This window comes from Montipora foliosa, chromosome 13 (genome assembly GCF_036669935.1).
Source record: "Montipora foliosa isolate CH-2021 chromosome 13, ASM3666993v2, whole genome shotgun sequence".
In the NCBI taxonomy this organism is placed as follows: Eukaryota; Metazoa; Cnidaria; class Anthozoa; order Scleractinia; family Acroporidae; genus Montipora; species Montipora foliosa.
In genome coordinates, this window is record NC_090881.1 from 31,620,457 (window position 1) to 31,627,497 (window position 7,041).

A 7,041-nucleotide genomic window follows, 5' to 3' on the forward strand; every position below is an offset into this window, starting at 1 on the left:
TGTTTAAAGTTGATTTTTGTAGTTTATGTAATGACAAATGCTACTTCTAGTCAAGCAACCAGCTTAAACTTTTTTTTTTGGGGGGGGGGTGGGGGTGCGGGGAGGTTATTGAGACCTCTGCATACATTTTAACAATGTCATTATTTTTCACTATGATCTCATTTACTACCAGAAAAAAGCGTTATAAATATGAATTTATTAGGAGAATGACATAATAATTTATACCTTCAACAATCGAAAAGAAAAAAGGGCTTCTGAATTGTGCTAAATTTAAGTTTCGTAAAAATCCACATAAGAGTATTCCTCCAAATCTCTAATCTTGAACATACAAACAATGATGTTTTTATGGTAATTGAATCGAAAATAAAATAAATAGAACACTAACCCAAAATTTTAATAATGAAAAACCATCTTGAAGCAGTGCTGTGACGAGCACATTGTAAATTTATCTATGAGATTCATTTGCAGTCATAACGTGGCCATTTTTATCGGTGACCTCAGTTGCCTACGATGCATAAATTCCAAACTCGTGCATGTGGTCTCTGTGTTTTATGAATGACACCCGCTTATATTGATGCTGTACATTTTCAGGCAGCAAACGCGACTTATAGTGTTATTTCAAGACAAACTTGCTGATCGGATCTAAAAAAACCGTGCTATATGTTGTTCCTAAACAACGACGAAAACACCCTGAACATCTCTTGTACGTATCAGGTAAGCATCTTTTCAAACCGTTTATTTCGAGATAAAAACTATTTGGAAAATGAAGACTGCAGTTTTGCGACACGTTTATTGAGGCGTAAGGTGAGCTCGAATGGGAGATTCTTGTTTACTAGTCATCTTCCATAATACATAAAAACTTAGTTCATCTTGCAAAAGTTTAAAGTTGGTTTTTGGCAGGTCGAATATAAGACATGTAATACATCTTCCCTGACAACTTCCTGAATTAACTTTTCAATGTAGATGATAAAGTTTGATGCTTATGTCTTCGACTTATTATATCTATTTTAATAAAAGAATTATCCATACTTATCTTTCGGAAGTGCTATTCGTCCTTTACTTTCTAAGACAAATTTTTAGTTTTAAATTTAACGTATTTTCCTACAGAGCGTCAATTTCTTTCTTGCCTACATCCTTAACATATTTATCTTTCATTTTGCAACAGCAACTGATTAACCAATGATTTCTTCTGTTGATTTTGAATATTTCATAGTTCAAAAATGAGACAGTTATTAAGAGCAAACCTGGAGTTTTTGTCTTTCAAAGCGTTCGGATATTCTAATGTGAACGATGAAGCCAGAAATCAAATACAAAGATCACATTACTTTACTAAATACACCTGGCCCCAGTTGTTCAAAAGGTGGATATTGCTATCCACAGATAAGTCGCTATCCATTGGATAGCGTAAATGGTTTTGCTATGACTTATCCACTGGTTAGTGGTTTATCCGGTGGAGAGGGCTATCCATCGTTTTAACAACTGGGGCCTGGATTGAGACGCAGAAACACAATGCCCTTTCTCAATGCCGTACTTTCCCATGACGCCTCGTGCGCATCATGGTAACGAAAGAAGCAGATCACTACTGCGGCTGCGCGGGGCGTAATGGCTCTCACAAAATAAGTGAAAATGGGCTGCAGCTTGTATTTGGATACATCCATGTAGTTCGTTCTCTCACCACAATAATATCTTTTCCCTCTTACCGTATCGATTTTTTGACTATTACAACACAGGACTTTAATTTACGCCTCTTTGACTCCGTAAGTTAGAAAATAATAATAATAATAATTTGTGCACAGCAGAATATTTGTATGTTTTTCAAATAAAAACAGGACGGCGAAAATGACAGATCACTTTATCGTGACTTGGTTACTGAGATGGAATGTAGAGTTATTGAGTATTGTAATGTGCACCTTTTCCGCTCGCAGTGTCTCGAGAGACAAATTGTTTCCGGGCTTTAAGATATTTCCAAATTCCACTAATCATGTTCAAGCACTGCTCTGAAAAATGCTGAGTAAAACGTTAAAGATTAGCTTTCACTTTTCGTGTTTCCATCAGTACTTGGTCGGATTTACACATTCTTACTCGAGCCTCGTTGGCTTTATAAGTCTTCAAGTGTGATTTGGTCATTTTGAGTTACGTCAAGATGTGGTTAATATTGATACCGTAAACGGAACAGTCAACGACGCTTATAAACAAAACTCTTTTAATCATCTGAAAAAAGAACAAAAACTAAGTATTTTAACGTTTGATCCGTAACTCTTCCTTTGGCGATAAACGGCTCTCTTTGGGAGGGATCTTCCATTTGTGAACAAGTTTGTGGTTGGTGTGATGTCGTGATTTGGTTCGGACTGCTTTAACCAGGAATCACGTGCTTGCCAGGGGAACTTATCGATCACTTTCACGGAAAGCTGTGCATCAGCGTATGCTTAAATCCGTTTGTTTATCTTCTCAGTTTACGTCAGGTGATGCCTTTAAAGTTTATTCCACTGCAGGAATGATTTATGAGCATTCTGTTTCATTGCACATCTTGTCAAGTTATATTTTTTGCGGTGTACCCACTTCAGTGTTGCGCGCGGCGGCATCATCGTTAGTCCATCCTTTTTAACGGTAAGGCTGTTGAACAATCGATCTTGTTGATCTCTTTTTTTATTCGGACATCGAGTGGACCAGTTCCTCAACAACTCGAAAGTGAACTTGATTTTTAGTATACTCGTCGTCTTTCGCGTGATGTAAAAGATTGGCAAACAAGACCGTGCTGTGGGTAGCTATGTTTTTCAGCCTGACTGCTGCCACTACATGATAACGTAGAGCAAGTTCTTGAATGCCAAATACCGTTGCCAAGTTTTAGTCATGTCGTGAGAATGTCGAATCCAATATTTGATTTGTCTTATGTTTCTCGTCTGAAAACAAAACAATGTCGAAGAACCTAATTACCGCTCACAAACAAATTTTCCGCAGACATTGTTATCGATCTAAGTTTTCATTGGTGTCCCGAAACAGCGGCTGGTAGTCGCGCCCGTGTTATTCCGGCTCTGTTATGTGCGCACCGCTTCTTGGATACAGTAAAAACCGCATAAAAGAAAAAAAACCATGTTTTCAGTTTCAGGGTGATTACCTCCTTATTCTCGGTTTTCAGATGACGTCACTGCCGCCATGTTGGAGCCCCTAAACAAAGAAAGGGCGGTCACGTTGGAGCCCCGACCAAATCCTACGGGAATTCAACTCTATTATTACGCAAACGGTTTCTTTTGTTTTCGTTGAAAAACATGCCTGTTGATCACGTGAGTGAAAACCAACAATTGGCAGTAATGTGGGCGCGCAATGTAAAGTGGGAGGGTCTGATTCTTTAATTGACTCCGTTGAACATTATCTTTGGTTGCACAACAGTATTGTCAAGAAAAAAAAAATGATTATTTGAATTTTGCAGACTATTACTTGCTGTGTTTCATTTTCTCTGTGCTATAAATTAAAGGACCGTGAAGTGCACAAAAATTCCAATAAAGAAAATTGATTTTAGAATGACATGGTTATCCTAACCCAGTAATTTGTTATCTAATTATCTTGCGTAGAGATTTAACAGAGGTTCTCTCAGCCAATTAAAGTTGGAGTTTTCCAGACATAAACTGAGATATTGAACGTTCGCAAAGTATTTTCTGGCTTACTCAGTGGAGCACCAATCCCGAGTAAATATGATATTGGCGCCTAATTTACCAAGGCTGGCCTTAAAATAGAAGCCGCAACGTAAGAGCTTCATTTTCTGTGACGCTAACTCAAACCTTGCTTAATATAACCTTGTCTACAAACAATTCCAAACTTTAAGATATTAGCGCACGGTTTTGCTATGGGTGTTTTAGTATGGAGAGTCAGTCCTACACTGGAAAAAAAATCTCTTTTGCTTTAAAAAAACTGAAGGAAGAGTGATTGGGTGGACAAAACGAAAATGAAGACACTAGGATTCTATTTATGAACTGACGAAATTTTATTTTACGCAAACATTTTCAGTATTGTATGATTATGTACCTTTGAAGCGATTAATAATATTAATTAAAAGGGTAGGATCGAATCTGACGTGTGACTGGCCATTGTTTTCAAACTTTCCTTTCATTTTACTGAAACCAAAGAGAATCTGACATATTTTCCTGTTAAACCATGATTAACTTTAACTAACCAAAACATGAGACAAAAATATGAGCTTGCAGCAAAAATAGTAAAATTTGATTGAAAGATGGAAATAGTTCATACAATAAAATATTTACATACATTCTAATCTCAATGAACGAAAGTTGATTTTCACATTTGATTTCGCGTTAAAATAAATGTGAACTGATTTTCGTTCTTTAGCGTGCTTTTTGTTGGCTGTGCGGCGGGCGAGGAGATTCATTGCTGAAAATCCATAGTTATATTACGATATTCTAATATTTACTTTTCTTATGTCTCATGCTAATGTGGTTTATTTTGTCTCGGTTGGAAACATTTGCTGCATGCTGAGTAGATGACGGTCCGGTCTCTCTTCCTCGTAAATTGAGAGATTCTTTTCTGATATTTTCATTTGTAATTTCGTGGTCTTCGCCAGTTCTAATAATTGAGCTGCTAAGCTGCAATTGAGCTTCTAAGCTTTAATCACCATGCGTTGATACTGGATGTCGCTGATTCTACCCATACTAAGGTACAGCACAAATACTCATGTCAAATGACTCACAGAAACTGTCCCGCTGCTTGTATCACTTCAGTCTGAAAGACCATCCTTCCTTCACCGTGTTTCTCTACTCATTATTGCTGCTTAACCCTGAGTGACTTGTTCATTGTTTCTTTCAACAGGGCTTTGAACTTTAAGATATTTAGTTCCGGTTTTCAAGGTAATAATTCAGTCTGTTTTTTTCATAGTACCTAACTCCATATAAGAACCTGAATGAATACTTCACTCATGGTAGTTGTATAGTTGTATAGTTATACCTCCCATGTTTATCTGTTGCTAAAAGTTGTAACAAACAAGGCCGGGCATTAAAAAAAAATCCTCTCAGTTGCACACTAAACTGTTTGTTTTTTCGATTCCAGTTGGGAATCTACGTAAACTATATCAAAATTGTTTTTAAAACGAGGGAATAGAGAGTGTATGGTACATTAGCAGGACATTGGCTTCATTTTAATTAGCTTTCCTTTATTGAACAGTTTACTCGTTTTCTAAAGTTAAGAAAGATAAACGATAACTTAAACTTTCTGAATAAACGATGAGGAATTGTTTGAAGACTACATGACAGTGAAATACATCAAAGTTATACATTTTGAAATGCGGTTTATAACGGGTCGCAGCAAGGAAACTGCGATCATCCCAGTTGACAAAAAGCAACTTATGCAGTTGCATGGTAAGGCTGAAAATAATCCAGGCTGCCGGGAACCCAAGGCATTGTTATGCCACGGGAGCTATCAACGGGACCGGAACGTGATTCGAACCCTTGACTACAACGGCTTTCCAACTGCTCTCTGACCTCTTTTATCTCCGATAATCCTTGTCGCGAAGGATATTTATAACTTTAAGCTCAGTATCAACTCAATGCCGCCCAATCTGCTCTATGTAAAGGCAAAAACAGTATAGCGTTCGATATACCACTCTCCTTCCCGCAAAGAGAGAAGTAGGAAATGGTGTCAGTGGGTCCTCTATCGGCTATCCTCTTCCAAAGAGGTAAAGCCCCGGGGGTAAATGTTTAGCGATAATTGCCTCTATCTCAAATATGTAAGTCCTAACTGTGTTATAAACACTTAAAGGAATAGAAATAGAGAGGAATAGTGGGTAACGAAGCAGTCAAAGCTTTAGGACAAAGGCCTTTCGATCCATTCGATCAAAGGGAACAAGTTCAAGGTACTGATACTCTTTCATAATCTTTTTGACGTGTGACATCAGAGTGGTTTTTGTTAGGACGTGTCTGTCATATGAGTGTAAGCATATTGGCATCGAAATTCTTTCTTAAACGGTTTTGTCATAAGCGTGTCCATTGTGATCTAGGCAAATTCATTGAAAGGAAGAGTGCGAGACTGAGCTGAATGAATGTGTCCTTTGTGGTCTGGCACACTCACGGTCCGGCGCATTTTTTTGTCTGTAAACAGTAACTCTGTTCATGCGCACAAACTAGCAATTAAACATCCACCTGTTGGAAAACACAATTATTATATTCCTCTCAATTAAAAACAGTGTTCAATTGCGATCCACATGCATACAACCAACCAAGAGAAAACCGTTTAAACGCTGGGGAATTCATTTTGTATATTTTAGAACAATTTGAGTTCTTCTCGACTTTTTTTTCAGTAAAGTTAAGTTGTCTCTCTCATACACACGAGTGGAAGAACAAATTATGATTTGTGTTGTCAAAATCATGCGATTTTCCATGGGACAACCAGAAGTCCACTCTAGCGGCATTTCTCTCGTGACGCCCGCAAGATTATAATGATAAGTGTCTTTTCGTCAGAAGTTTCGTGAGACAAAACGAATAACACATTCAGTTCGTTCTCTCCTACAGAAAATATTGTTCTTAAGTATTAGCATGTTAAAGGGAAACGATGTTTGTTGTTGTCTTCTTCTGTTGGAGCAACACAGTTAGCTGGGCAAAAGATTGGTAATGCAGAAGACTTCCAGAAATTGGCAAGGAGGCAAGTAGAATTAGCACCATAGAAACGAACAAAAAATGGGAAAAAAAAAATTGAGCGTCCTTCCGGTGAGATTCGTGGTTAGTTGCTTCTGGATCAAAATTAATAATGCAGTCTCCACACCCTCAATTGATCTGAAACACATTCCCCTACGTAAACCAGAAGTGAGTAATTCGAAATGAAAGAGCGTTAGGTAACACAGCAACGCTCAAGCTGGAATTACACTCCCTCCTCTCGACTCCTTCTGTTCAAACTGTAGATCGATTTAAATGAAAGACGACAATAATTGGGTTGTAAAGTGAACCGAGCAGGTAACAGCGTGAGAGGCATTGCTACTGAAAACTTAGAAATCTAGAACTTCAGCGTTTTCATCAATAGGTCAAAAGTCAGAAACAGCCCCTG